We start from the raw sequence: 16203 nt of genomic DNA on the forward strand, positions 1-16203 counted from the left end.
AATATCAAAATCTTGTCTGTCAGTTTACTGCCTACAACGCTACGTTTGGTTTTCAAAGGGGGGACCCTCTGGTCCCCTCTGGATCCATCTGTGCCCATTACCCCTACCCGGTACCCCAAGGTTGCTTTATGGATGGCCCAGTCTTCTTAGGTGACAATTCACTACAGAGTTACTTCCCTTTGGCATGCCAGAATCCTGTGATCATAGGTCTGAATCCAGGAATTGCCCGGATTGTGATTCTTGGTTTATCAGCATCATACGCATGCTCAGGGGTTTTAATATAAAAGTAATATTCATCTTTGACCTCCATTGCTTCTGTCTTTCGAAAGGACTGCCTCCGTGGTCTAGTGCATGGTATCTCAGTGTGCTAGCACTATAAATCGGCATCAGTCCGGACTAGTACAAGCAGCCACACACATACATACATGCACATCCCTATATAAGTGCAATAATCTTGGACACGACGTTAAACCCCATTTCACCTCACCTGTCTTTCCAAACACACTGTTGACACGTTGTAATATATATGAAAAAATGTTGAAAGGGCATTAAGACACTCACTCACTCACTCACTCACTCACTCACTCACTCACTCACTCACATGGATTGACTGGTTTGTCCGGCCCAGATTCAGTTTATTGTTGTGATATTTCTGACCGTGGCTTGAATGCACTCATCAGCTGTTTTGTCCATATGTTTTAACATTTGACGATCTAAACGTGATACATGTTTCTTCACAACAAAAGTTAGTATTTGGTAATATTATCTCCTCTTGTTTTGTGCAACCACATGTGTTTGGTTTTAAGTGAAATGAAGGTCGACCAGTATAGTATAAATATAAACGTTAAACAGAAGCATGATATTTGAAGCTGAGTTGACATCGGATGGATAGAGTGGAACCAGGTTTGGGGGAGCGGGGCAGGAAGAGTACAGGAAGTCCAGGTCACGACACACCCTCCTGACAAATGGCCGACACATTACACTCTACTGAACACCCTACACAAGGGGAAGTCTGTCACAGAAACAACAGACTTAGCTTTGGTTCCTCGACAGTTCCTGTGGACATTTCGTTCCAACGTTAGTTGTGGTATTGCATATATGACCATGAGGAAAGGGTTTCCCTGACAGAACTATGAGATTTATTGACATGGCCTCAATTATACAGAGTAGCAGAGTATTACATTGTTGTAGAATGGTTGCAGTTTGATTATATGATTTTATGTGTAACATTGCCGTGATTGTCATATTGTCTGTTATGAATGTAAATACAAATACCAACGAGCTATGGGGATTATTTGTCACGAGGGAATGAGTGGTATTATCCCTGAGCTGATGGCAAGGTTGGTTGGTTTGTTTATTTACGCCACACTCAGCAATATTCCAGCTATATGACGGTGATCTGTAAAATTATCCAGTGGTCCAGACTCAATTATTTTACAGATCACTGTTATATAGCTGGAAAATTGCTGAGTGCGGTGTTAAACAACAAACAATCCTGTGATTGATATCATGAGCATCGATCCACGAAATTGGGATCGATGACATGCTTCAACCAAGACAGCGAGTCTGACCACCCAATCCAGTTAGCCGCCTACTACGACAAGCCTAGTCGCTTTTTACGACTAGCATGGGTTGCTGAAGACCTTTTCTACCCTGGATCTTCACACGAGGAACTTAGAATATTATTTCAAGAGGGACAGATGATAGGTAACCTGTGAGTCTCGAGGTGACTTTTCTATATATTGCTCTTTGTCATTTTAATGACAAGATAATTTCATTTTCATAAGAAACTACTTTGGCAGTTGTTAGTTCTTGGATAAAATGCTGGGCACAGGTGGCCCAGTTAGGCCTCAGTCCACTTTGCAGAGTTGCACCCTTGGTCATGCCAGAAACCTATGATTGTGGGTTCGAATCCCGGTTTACCACGGGTATTTCACCAAAGTGGTACACATCTTAGATGTCGAACACGTCGAACACGTCACTTTTGGCTTTGCTCCAACATCAAGCTGACATGCCGTGATATATTTGGAATACTGTTCAAAGCACGTAAAACCCAACTCACTCACTCTGGCATATATATCTTTTTCTTTGCATTACAAATTAACTACAGTAAACTATGGTTATAACAAACTCAAAGGGACCACTGATTTTAGTCGATAATAACGTAGTTCATTATAAGCACATATACATATATAAACCACAAATGGTCGGGACCAAAAAATATGTTCGTTATATCTGTCAGTTTGTTATTGGCTTGTTTGTTATAAACGTAGTTTACTGTATAGTCATAGGAACAAAGTTGGGTTTCTTTCACTAATTTTGAGTAATATATAACCCTCCTGGATGAAAATTGTTCACCCACACACTGCTCTTGAAGTTCATGCTGTCGGGAGAATAAAACATGAAACTGGTGCAACGAAGTATGATTGTTGTAAGGTAGATATATTTGGAAATGCCAGGGTTAAATCAGCAGTAATGGCTGCAAGCTCCTGCCACTTGTAATCTGACACTCATGTTAAAATGTCAGCTGTGCCTCAGATTCTCATGTCCCTCTCCTAAATTGTCTACAAATGACAGGAAGCACAGTCTAATTGGCCTATCATTTATTGTGGATAATCGTCAAAAAGAAATGAAAGTATTCGATGTGTTCGCTTGCAGCCCATGCGGCCAGTGTTGCCTGTGTAATATTAAACATCATCTGGTATCATTAAGTCATAAAAGTACTTGTCATAAAATTGAATGTAAGCTTCATGTTATTGAGATGTCATAGGGTTTTAGTGTGGAATAAGTTCCCAATACCCAAGGGGAGAAGGTAGGTGAGAAGCATGGACCGTGAACATATTGTCACACCGGTGAAGGTCTGGGGGAGAATAGGTCTTCAGCAACCCATGCTTGTCTTAAGAAGCGGCGATGTTTGTCGTGAGAGGCGACTAACGGGATCGGGTGGTCAGACTCACTGACTTGATCAATGCTCATGATGTCAATCACTGGATTGTCTGGTCCTGACTCGATTATTTACAGACTGCCCTCATATAGCTTGAATATTGTTGAGTGCGGCATTAAACCAGAAACAAACAAACAAAACAAGCAGACAAACATGTTATCAGGAACTGGCTGTGTGTAGTGCCTGTCCTGGCAACATAGACCATGAACATATACTGAAAAAAACTGTTAAGGGTCAGGTATATTTTGAGGGATACTTTTAATAAATTGTGTGCTCAGTCTTTACTACAAATATATATCCCCCCAAATAGTCATGATACCAACTTTTTTTGTTCAGTATATTATCAGGCATTGCTGAGTCAGCTCAAGACACAACTACAAGCAGCTAGCTGAGTTGAAATAGTTCAAGTAACGGCACCCTTCATTGCGCAATGTTCAGTTTTCGATGATTTGATTTTGACATGACACACCATCATGACAATATTGAAACTACATTCTGAAATCACTAACGTTTTTGCTGTCTTTCTAAACCAAGCAGCTAGCGTGATTAATTTCATCTGGATGAGAAAGGAATGGATTGCCCATTCGAAGTGGACAATATTGAATAAGAAGAGGACCAGCTCTGGCAGATTGAATACACCGTCTGTCATAAAATAGTTTACTGCCTGGCACCGATGCTGATAATGGTATCAAGTGGCACTGGGATTGGTCGCAGTGTTCGATTACATCCAAGCTGTCTTCTACTTTATGTCCACCTCCGAAATAACGTGAGCTTTATCCTATAAGGTCCATTCATTACGAGAACCTGTCAACACAAACTTGGCAAACTACCTCCAATATAACTTTAATCTGTTCCAGATAACGCTCTGTGAATACCCAGTCCTTCTTATGCTGCCAAGCAAATCTTTTTCTGAATATCGTCCCTGCTTGGTTTATATACGTTTGCTGAAAGGCTTAGGCACCAGGGTTTGGTTTTATTCAGGCGTTTGAAGTCAGCGTGGGTCTAATTGAGTGGAAAATAATGAGCCTGCAGGCCTATCATTGCATGTGATCATCTTGAGACAGGAGACCGTGGGCACAGATAGACTAGTTAGACCAGTTTGTCAGTGTCTCGGAGCCCTGGTATGCGGCTCTACAGGCGATAGGCATCTGAGAAGAAATATGCTGTATTTACATTTAAAGAACAGACAATGATAGACTGAAAAATTGTCCCTGGGATATATCTTAAGGCTTAAAAAATTGTCTTTGAAGATGGACCAGTTACTTTTGAAAGAAGAGATTACCTCATCAAGAATAAAAACCATCAGGCTGCTCTTTGTAAATAAGGAATCTTTACTTACCTGTTCACTTTGTTTGCAGTGAATGTTACTACATTCTGATGATAAATCTTTATACATGACTGAAAGCTTTTGTTTACAAATATAACTTTTTCATTTGGCTGTTAGCAGCAACATACTACCACTATGATTGAAAAGCAAGATTGATTGCATTGATTTATTAAAAAAATAATTTAGTGCCTATTTATTCACACTTTGGGTATTCCGGGTTAGAATTTGGCCCCAACAACCTGAATGCTTGTCGTATGTCAATGACCGATCTGGTGGTCAGGATCCGTGACTTGGTGGATAATGTGCCAGCATTCCCCGTTGTCTTGGATCATCGATGATATCATTCACTGGTTTGTCTGGTCCAGACTTGATATTGTACAGACCACCGTATAACTGGAATATTGCCAAATGCAGTGCTAAACAACAAACAACAAAGGTGTGTTTAAAATGTCATTTACGGCCAGACTAATTGTGTTTCATGCTCCACATGCTGCCCTAAATTTTGCAAACTGAAAAAAATTGAATAATTTCAAAATTTGTTTGATTGCAAAAATACTTTTCAAAGCATATTTCTCTAAACATTTAGTTTCACTTTCATCATCACTTTACATCTGCTTTATTTTGCCTCCTGCCCATGGCATTATGACAAGTTTGACCGAGTCACTGTGTTACACAAGAAGTTAGGTTTGTCTTGCCTATCCAAGAACAGTCTCATTAAAATCAGATCTGCATGTGTGTGTGTGTGTGCACTAGTCTTGACTCATTCAGGTTTCATTATGCTAGCCCAATGAGATACCATGCCGTAGTTTAACATGGATACCCCATTCAGACACAGTGTACGGACCAGTCCTTGTTTGAGCTCCTTAATGCCGAGCGTCAGGCAGGATAACAACAAGTACCATCTCCTGGTTTGATGCGGCCAGGGATCAAACCACCAAACTTCTGTTCTCTGGGTAGGTGCTCTATCTACTGGACCATGGACACGCTATCTACGAACACCTCCATAGGAGGTCATATCAGGTGAACTTTCTATCAGCCAATCAGAGTTCAGGTTTCTAAATTCTAATCGTGAGTGAGTGGACACATTCTGACAAGCATATCAGATTTGTGTATATTGAAAATGAACATGATTGAGAATTTTCGAATAGAGCTGGGGGTATGTCCCTTCCTTCCCCCCCCGACAAAGGGAGAGCAGACATGATAATAATGCTTGCATTTGTATAGCACATAAAGGGCACAAAACTGTTTGTTCAGTGCGCTTAGCATTGATGTGTTTGTTAAAACTGTGTGTATGGAGGTGGGCTTTAAGAGCAGGGATTGAAGGAGATAATTTCACATTATCTGGAAGAGAGTTCGATAGAATCGTTGCAGAAAAGGAGAAGGTGCTTTTGCTATATGTGGATGTTCTTATTTTTGGAATAGAAAGTAGTTTCTGTTGTTGAGATCGGAGAGTTCTCTGTGGAGAGTAGAGTGGTAAAAGTTCAGTGAGATATTTTGGGACAATGTTGTTGAAACAATTGTATGCATTGAGAATGATCTTGTATACAATGCGAGACATATTGTTTTTGCCTCAGTTCTCGTTAGTGTCGGCATTCCCATCTTATTCCAAGCCATAACTTAACACCGTTCAATGTATTGTTAATGAAACTAGGCACGTGCATTGTGAATCTGCTTTACTGGTGCCTTTTGCTATTTTGATTTTTTTTCTAAATCTTGTTTTGTTACGTTTCCATGGGAACAAGTATGACTTGGTCTCAAACAACTCTTGGCTTGGTTTCCGAGCCATAATTCTCAAACCAATGAATATTATTACATAAAACTATACATGTGCAATGCCTAAATGCTCTGATATTATCTTTTCATATCTTTAAATTTTTAGTCTTTTTTATTTCTTGTGTTTCCATAAAAACAATTTGGAATTTCCTTAGTCTTTCTACTGAGCATAAACTACAGATGGGTACATCTACTTGCACAGTTCCATCTATCATCCAAACAGCTACAAGTTCAATACATTTATAGTAAACATGTGAACTAATGTATATTTAAAAAAGATGAGACATTTTTATGAGTCAGATTTCTTTTGCTTAGATCAAAATTTCTGTATTGAGGCGGTATAGAAATGAAACCGACTAATTTTAGAACGCTGACATCTGATTGCTCAAGAACTCATATCTTCACTTCAGTAGATCGGGCAGTCAGAGTTCTCTCAGTCTGACAAAACCTTCCGTGGAGGTGTTCTCAGATCTTACTGCACAGAGGTATCAGCGGAGTAAAAATGAGATTTTAATGAGTAATGAAAGAAAACTAAGAATTCAAACATGCATAATCCTTTACTGATTACACATAATTAATCTTCTAGGATTACAGTTTTTTGGAGCAACACTGCGATGATGTATGTATTTCTCCACATCCAAAAGTACACACTCAAATGATTAATATGTACATGCATGTACAGAATTGACAGCTTTGAATAGTTTTATGTCCGAGCCCTTGAGAGACATAATTCACATTGACATCTCCACTGAGACGTGGTCTATGCTGTAATTAACAAGCTGTGACTGATGACTCCATGTTATGAATCATCAGGAACATATACCAGACATGGGACACCTTGGCACTTCATCAGTGTAGTGGTGAGATGATGATAATATTGATGATATGGATGATAATATGGATGATGATGATATTGATGATGACATGTATGATGATATTGATGAGATGGGTGATAATAATGATGATGATATTGATGATGACATGGATGATGATACTGATGATGACATGTATGATGATATTGATGATGACATGGATGATGATACTGATGATGACATGTATGATGATATGGATGATGACATGGATCATAGATGATACTGATGATGATGATGATGATGATGATGATATTGATGATGACATGGATGATGATACTGATGATGATGATGATGATGATTGAGTGAGTGAGTTGGGTTTAACGCTGCTTTTAACAGTATTCCATTTATATCATGGCGTGTCAGCTTAATGTGGGAGGAAAGCTTGAAGTGATGCAGGTCTTAGACGTTTACCACTTTGGTGAAACCCAAGAGCACGGGTATGGTGCTGACAAACCTAGAAACATAATCGGGGTTAACCGGGATTCGAACCCACAATCATAGGTTTCTGGCGTGCCCAAGGGACGCAACTCTGCACAGCGAATCGCGGCATCATACACATGCTCATGGGTTTTGAAACTAAAGCCAAACCTCCACTATATTACTTCTCTCTTTCCAGACACACGTTGTAATATAAATGAAAAAATGTTGAAGAGGCACTCACTCACTCACTCACTCACTCACTCACTCACTCAGAAGTGCTGATGAGATGCACAATGTCTCCATGTATTACCAGGTGACCACTCCATGACCATAGTAGTGACTTCACAGCCATTGTGTTGCTGGTTGAAACGCTCACTTCAGTTGGCCATATGGATTGTGAATGAAGTGACCCCTAGATTGACATGGCCTGAGAATGACCAGTCAGGTGCCCCAGGTGCCCTTGACCAGAGCAGTACTATCAGATTACAACTCATTATAAGTGTTAGGGAAGCGGACACACCGGTCATCCTGAAGCAGCCCATGGTCAACAATGGTCAACACAGGTCTTTGTCGTGGGGTCAAGGCACACCTGTAATTAAGCTTCATTTAAGGGGATAATTTTTGTGAAGGGAGCATCCGTTTGATTTTTATGGAGGGGGGAAAAATGTTTTATATGAATAGTTTGTTCAGAAATATGCCAAAAATGAATAGCTTGTTGGCATTAATGCCAAAATAAATAGTTTATTTTGTGGAAAATGAACAAATATCAATATTTTGGTGTTAATAGTAAAAATGAATGGATGTTCCCTGAAGCTATCTTGTTTCATTCTTTTGCAAACTGAAATAAATATCTCGAAAAATGGCAGAATGTAAGTTGGAATCTGGACGGAATTAACGATTTATGACCGATGACCTTTCTGAGAGGCTGTTTTGTTGACTGTTGCTGGAGGTTGTGTTTTGTATCAGTGGATGTAGCTATTTCCTTTCGGATACTCACAATCCCACTTCCTAATTCCAAGCTCCAAGCTATGTGAGGTTGATCAAGATCAAAGTTGTGAAACCCATCAGTGGATTGAATCTGTTGAAGGTGTAGTGTCCTTGATGGTCATGGAAGAGTGGGGTCCCTAGTACCCCATGTTTAACTCACTCACTCACTCACTCACTCACTCACTCACTCACTCTCACACACTCACTCACACACATATCTCTCACACACACACACACACACACACACACACACACACACACACACACACACACACACATTCGCTTATTTACAGACCACCGTCATGTTGCTGGAATATTTGCTGAGTGTGGCATTAAACAACACTCACTCACTCACTTGCTTAGACCGCCGTCATATTGCTGAGTGAGGCATTAAACAACAAAAATACACTCACTCACTAACTCAGTGTCGAAATGATACAGTGATAATGGCATAGTGTTATATAGGCATGAAGCTGTTACACCTGTGAGATAACACCTAGCTGTATTGTTATCTGGATGATACAGTGATAATCGCATAGTGTTATATAGGCATGAAGCTGTTACACCTGTGAGATAACACCTAGCTGTATTGTTATCTGGATGATACAGTTATAAGCGCACAGTGCAGAATGTGCAAGATAACTGCTGAACCATTGATAACAACACCAACTCTGGTCACAGCTATATTGGCATGGATGGCAACAAACTGTATTCCAAGATGTATCTGTTCTATATTTATGTTTTTTTAGCAACAAATAAATTATATAATTTATTCTTATATTTTGGTTATATGTTCTGTTTACGTCGAAGAATAATTAATTATTCTGTTGCAGAAATTCCGCGTTAATTACCTTCGCTCAGTCTTGTCTTTCCTACTGAGAGTAATTAGTACAATGCCTTGGTCAGTTGGGCTGATCCAGCAGTGGTCACTGCGTGTCCGCTTATTGGAGGCCCTGAGACTACGCAAACACAACTTTTGTTTGTCCATGTGCCTGCATATACCTCCCCAAGACAAACCTGGCAAGAAATGGCTCCCAATGTTTCAATAACTCTGTGGAGATGAATCCCACATGTCAACAGAGGGATACATTCAGGGCTGGTGGTCAGTGAGTGGGAGGGGGGCCATTGTGTGGGTGTGTCCACCACACACTGTTTGCTGTCATACCTCCGTGATCCACGCTGCGCTCCCTCCCTCTCTCTCTCTCATTCCATTCATGGCCTTTCCCTTACGGGGCTGACACCCACTCAGTAGTGACACGCTTCGTTTGGCCGGCCCTGTACACGCTGGAAGCTCCGAGCAGACGCCAACTTTCAGTCCATGGATAGGACAATTTCGAACAAAAGGTAACATTTACAGATTGGTCATTAGATAATTAAGATTAAGTTGTGTAAAATGTGATTGTTTCTCACTCTGACAGCTGATTTCTTCCTTTTATGGCCTGTTAGTGGTGTCTGCTTGGGCTTGGCCTGAACTCATCAATCTAGGTCATCGTGGACCGACCAAATCGCAGAGAAAGCAGGCTTTTCAAGGTGATTTCTGGGCTTGGGGGAATATACCTGCTTATAGCCAATGAAACATGATATATGATTCATATCAATGTTACTGGATAGCGTCTGGAATATAAGGCACAGATTACATTGTTGACCTATCCAGATGAAGGACAAGAGTTGTGTTATTGTATGCAAATGGAGTTTGTTTTGGTCTCAAATGTTAGTTTTTTGTCACACTATGGGTTGTATTTTTATGTTCAGTGTCTTGTAAATGTTCAGTAGTGTCAATAAGTGTACGATATGCCAGATTCCGATGACATTGGGTGTCGTTGCCGTTAATCCTGAACAAAGAGTGAAACCTAGCATTGTGTGTTTCTGTTGCCTTGTAAGGGGATGGGGCTTTTGTGTGGGAGCTTGTCTCTCTCTGTGTTGTGACTTGCAAGACATTTTGAGTCAAATCTATGATCTGAGTACTGAAAATGAATCATTTATAAAGCAGAGAGTGTTTGGATAATATTTATATGTTTTTTTATGTAATATTTGTCTGACATTAAAACTGTTCCAATAGCATGTATATCAACTGGCTGTATCACATGTAACATGTACATCTGACTACTGGTGCCCCTTGGTTGGCATGACAACCTGGGCCATGTCTTCACCACTGTGTCCCCATCAATGTTCCAGTTTAAATAAAACGTCCCCTACAACCTATGCTCTTGTAAGATGCCACTAGTTGGATCAGTTGGTATTTCTTAGTGACTTCGTATATTGTGTGGCATTGTATCCTCACTGTGCGGGATGTTGTTCATTTTATCAATCACTGGTTTGTCTGGCCTAGACTCGATCATTTACAGGCCACAATCATATTGCTGAGTTATGTTCAAAAATCAATCAAGATCGTAGCATTGTTTGGTTGTCATGACAACCACTGTTTGGTTCTCATATGTGATGTATGACAACCACTATCAAATTCTCTCCCCTGAGGTTGTCATGACAACCACTATCAGCTTCTCAGCTCTGAACTAAATACATACATGGGATTTATTTTACCACAGTGTCATTTTCAGAATGCAGGATGTAATGTAAATGTCTACAGTCTTCATGTTGTGCTTTGTAACTTGTACTTCACGATAATCTTAAACGTAACCTCCACTCAATAACTGTGTCGCCAGTGGTGTGAAGAAATCTTAAAATCATACAGTTACCAGTTGATATACCCGGGCAGCATTTGACTGAGGAGTTTCACTCCTGTAACCCCTCCAGTCTCAAAATTGTAATGGCCACATTTTCCCCTAGTCTAGACCTATCATACAATGGACTGGTCCATCAATCATTACAATAGAGCATTTTGTTAAATGAGACAGGAGACGTCACTTTGTTTATTTAACATGTATATGGGCAGTAAATATTATATATGACTACATCAAAACATCTGAGGGATAAATGCTATTTTTTAGAAAGAAGTATATGTGATGATCTAATCATATAGCATCTCTTTGAAGTGAATGAAGGGAGGACAGTTTCCTTGAAATCGGTTGATTTTGATACATGTAATTTATTAGAAGCTAATTATATAAGGACATGACCCCATTAGGCTGGGCTCCGCTATCCGGCATGATAGCGAAAGTTGAAATTTAGACAAGAGATGGACCCGTGAAGATTTAGGGGTAGAATAGGTCTTCAGCAACCCATACTAGCCTTAAAAGGCGACTATGCTTGTCGTAAAAGGCGACTAACGGGATCGGGTGGTCAGGCTCGCTGACTTGCAGCGTTGAACAACAAACAAACAAAGACAAGAGATGTTATTTGGAAGAAATGGTCGCGGATCTGGACTGCCGAAAATGAGCTTCCTGTTAAGCGAACCCAATGCAAGCAACCCATGTGGCTTACCAGTGTGGCTACACAGCTTGTGCCGCCAGGCAAGTACCATTGCCAAATATTGAGAGAGGGCAACTATTGTTGCCAAGATGACCATCAGCTGTAAAGTGGACATTAAGCCTACCACTGTAAAGCAGAATGGATACATTGGTTCCTGCGGTAAAGCAGGCAACAATATCCCATAATTTATAATTTGGGATGTTTCCCAAGATGCCAAATGTAACTTGTAATGCAGTCCACCAGCACCCCGTCCATCCGCAACGTTTTGTTCATGAAGACATCATTATATACAAACTTAATGCTCCAGTAAAGTTCCGCCAAATTGACAAATGTAACCTTGAATAACTAGTAATTAAGGACTACAGGGTCTGCAACTAATGGCAGATGAATGGCGACTATACAATTTGTGTCGTATTGCTGGAAGTTGAGGAGCCAGTGCCACGTGAGCCGATGCCATGCCACAAGTTTGACATAGTAAATAATAACAAACGCTCCTAGACCGGACGTGCCAAAAACAGATCTAGCTCAGAGACAGTGGCACCATGCAAACCGGCATGTAGACTCACAAGATGTAGGTATTTAATTGGGATAATAATAATAACAACGGTGACAAGCCTAAAAACAAGAGGTAACTAGAAGTTATTTGTCTAGCTCTATTCGCTTTCTATTCGACTCTCATCAAAATACATTGATAATGCATACAAAATATGTTTTTGCTGAAATTGCATAATCTGTTTCGAAGGGGAATTATGGTTTATGTTCAATGCGCATTATGTTTTGCGTGCTGTGGCGACAGTGTCATGACGGAATTTAACAGATATGAATGTTCAATTGCCGATGCTGACAGTTCCAATAGCAGCTGTGTGGCTGTCGCTGTTACGACGATAGTTACTGCATTTATATCGCATCTGAAACTATTCCCTTGCACTTGGCAGCTGTACACATGATATTGCTTACATTAATTCTGATAATGCTTCTTTTCATTGAAATAGATAGGAGGGTCTGTGCAGCAAAACAAGGACTGGTCGGCTCGGAGTTAGTTTACTGTGTCTGAGTGAGGTATTCATGTTAAATTTCGGCATGGTATCTCAGTGGGCTAGCACTATAAAATCGCATTAGTCCAGACTAGTACAAGCAGTCACACACACGTGCATACACGTCGCTTTATAAGTGCAATAATCTTGGATGTGATGTTAAACCACATTTCACCTCACCTCACACAGGAGACAGCCGTAATGTGTATATTCACAGCTGATGGCTGTGATGGTATCGCCAGTAATGGCTATAGGTGGTGACAAGGTCAGGCTAGGTGTAAGCTGATGGCTGTGGAGATAACACTGGCACACTGTTGCTGGTAGGTGACCAATAATTGGCTCTACCTTCCATGGTTCATTAAGTAACTTAATGGTTTCCCCGGTGTATAAACATACGTATACCGTTATGTCATGTCTCCTATATGATGCCTGTGGTAGGTAGAGTTGTCATTGTGATCACCTTACCCATGCCTGTGGTCAAGCTTTAAGTTAACATGATGGACATAACTGAAATACTTTTCGACCTGTGAATATCCGGGGTAGAATATGCCTTCAGCAACCCATTCTTCCATAAAAGGAAACTATGCTTGTCGTAAGAGGTGACTAACGGGATTAGGTGGTCCGACTGACTTGGTTGATGCACATCGTTGTATTCCATTTGTGTGGAACGATGCTCATGATCTCAAGTCTTGTCCATACTTGATTATTTACAGGCCGCTGTCATATATCTGGAATATTGCTGAGTGCGGTGTTAAACAACAAACAAAACACTCACTCCCTGACGATGACATTTTTGACTGACGATGGATAGTTTTTCCCACTGGGTTATTTTACTTTGAACAAAGTTGAATTTAACCTGTACTTGCTGTATGCTGTCATTTTCTTGAAAATGAGACAAATTGTTTCAGATAGTTTTTTCTGTTGACAGTAGAATATTGTATGGCTGGCTATCGATATAGATCATAGAGATCGATAATAGCCAACTAGATATCGATCAGTTATCAATAAATATCAGAAAAGTAACTTTAATCAAATATGCAAGAAAGTCCCAAAAGAAATCAACATATTAAACAGTGACATTGTGAGCAGTGACATATTTGTACATGGATTACTTAGTGGGCAGTTGTTTTCTGTCTTCGACAATTAACATGATTTACAATAACAAGTCTGTTTTGGTAAATCTATACTTTATTTCATCACAATAGTTTATGAAAGTTATTATCGACGACAACAATTTCATGTCGATAATCATTCACTTTTCTTCCCATTGACAATAATTCCGATTATCGATCTTTTTAGCCAGCCCTAGAAGATTGGTTCATTCATTCAATGTTTTTTGTCTGTTCATTCATGACTGTCGATCACAGGAGTCTGACAGACCAATTGGCCTCCCAATCCAGTCAGTGTCTGTTCCTGAGAAGACGGAGCACATCTAGCAGACGTGAGATATGTTTTGCATCTGGGTGGGCGTCTGGTCCAGACCATCTTGGTGTAGTAATCTCCTCCGGGTATTGATTACCTGTACAGTTAGAAGTTACTGCCGTAAGATTACTATGGACACATTTCCAAGTGTTGTACTCCTTGCGTCTTCCATACAGATGTCACAGGACTGGCAGCTCTCGGGTAATCCTTGTCTAATGGTCAAAACAGTTGGTAATGTGGAAACTGATCTGTAAATTGTATGAGAAAGAACTTGACTTGGACAATTTGGGAAGATTTTAGATTTTAAGTGGATACAGTCTTTGGTGAATTGTTTTCAAATCAGTTGTGAATGCATGACACTTTTTATGGATAGCAACTTCTTTTATTTTTTTTCACAACGTTTCAGAGCTACTTCTTGCTCCTTCAGGTGAATGTTCCCATGATGAAGGAGCATGAATATGTATCAAACTGACTTGTTGCTGCTAATGCCCCATTGTTTGAAATTACTCACTTGGAGCAATGTATTGATGAATGGCATCTATGGATGGCTGAAAATTACTACCCCTTTGGGGATGTAAGACAGTGCAATTTAAGACATTTTGTGGATTTGAATGCTTCTATTATGATGTACCTTTTCATCCCCTTACTTCCTGTTTGGGGGTAGGGAGATGGGTTGCCAAGTCATAAAGGCATAACGATTCACTGTGCAGAGTTGCACCCCTTGATGTGCCAGGAACCTATGATTAAGCTTGGTTTTGTACCAAAGTGGTAAACATTTTAGACTTGCATTACTTCAGGCTTTCCTCCAACATTAAGCTGACTTATTGATATAAATAAAAGACAGTTCAATGGCGCACCATCTTACTCATGTGACAAGGATCAGTGTTCATGCTATCAACCACTAGTTTATTTGCACAATGTCCTTGGGCAGTTGATAGGCTGCTATGATATTGTTGGAATAAGTCTGGCTTGGGCATAAAACTCCATTCACTCACTAACTCACTGACTCCCAGCGAGCTGACTGATCAGTGAAGCACACTAAGCGCGAGTCATAAACGACTGAGTTATCAGCAGAGGCTATCTCCTCCCTAGGTGGGAGTTGCACAAGACGCTTGTTTGACTTGACAGGGATCAAGTTACGTATCTCTGAACATACTCGACATTCCACTCCCAGTAAATCTGTCAACCAAGCTATTTCAAAATTATTTATACTAATCACCAAATTCTATTGATACATGTACTCCAATCTTGGTGATTGTTGGCTCTCTGTTCCAACAGCCTCTTTGTTCTTCAGGAGAACTGAGAACATTGCAACAATAAAGACTGTTGTTTACTCCAGGAGTAGACACTGGGTGATGGTTATAGTTGTAGAGTATAGCCTCCTGAAATATTAGAGTTCTCATGTGCCACATTAAAAGAATATTGGTCCTTTGTACTGTCTTTAAAGTAGACTTGTCTTTGTACTTGTTGAGGCAAACTTTATCAGCTGGTTGGCCATGTGAGGGGACTATATGGAGTTTATTGGACAGTTGTGTTTCTTGTTTGATAAATATGTAATTTATTTCAGTCTGCAGATTCCTTAAATGTAACCAAGTATTACAGTGAGTGAGTGAGTGAGCGAGCGTGTGAGTGCTGTTTGATGCCACACTCAGCAATATCTGTGTGTATAAGATTAGAGTAGAGTCCAGGTGATGTGAAGGGACATACCAGGGGACATAAAACCTGTGAACATCCGGGGTAAATATTGGTCTTCAGCAACCCATGCTTGTCGTAAGAGGCAACTAACAGGGTCGGGTGGTCAGGTTCGCTGACTTGGCTGATACATGTCATCATATCCCAATTGCATGGATTGATGCTGATGATGTCAATCACTGGATTGCCTGGTTCAGACTCGGTTATTTACAGACACCTGTCATACAGCTGGAATATTGCTAAGTGCAGTGTTAAACCACAAACAAAGACAAAAGGGTAGATACCAGAGTAACTCTTAACCCTTGTGAAGGGTCTCTAGCATTGCAGCAGGGCAGGACAGAAAATGTCTATGAACATTTGTGC

General features: G+C 40.3%; 1 protein-coding gene across 10 annotated transcripts in view; it reads left to right on the forward strand.

Annotated features, from left to right (window-relative positions):
- Positions 1–16203, forward strand: part of LOC139479186 (uncharacterized) — a 92802-nt gene that overhangs the window by 14817 nt on the left and 61782 nt on the right. For 8 of the 10 annotated variants that reach the window (XR_011654348.1, XR_011654349.1, XM_071262008.1 and 5 more), the window contains exon 1: positions 9582–9667. The exons of 1 other annotated variant lie outside the window; for it this stretch is intronic. The gene's annotated coding sequence lies outside the window, so the exon portion shown is untranslated. Of the gene's footprint in view, positions 1–9581; positions 9668–9770; positions 9854–16203 lie in introns of those variants that run through there. One more of the 10 variants, XM_071262004.1, reaches the window with a different exon arrangement.

The sequence above is a fragment of the Haliotis cracherodii genome, unplaced genomic scaffold, assembly GCF_022045235.1.
Source record: "Haliotis cracherodii isolate W230 unplaced genomic scaffold, xgHalCrac1.p SCAF_4, whole genome shotgun sequence".
Lineage (NCBI taxonomy): Eukaryota > Metazoa > Mollusca > Gastropoda > Lepetellida > Haliotidae > Haliotis > Haliotis cracherodii.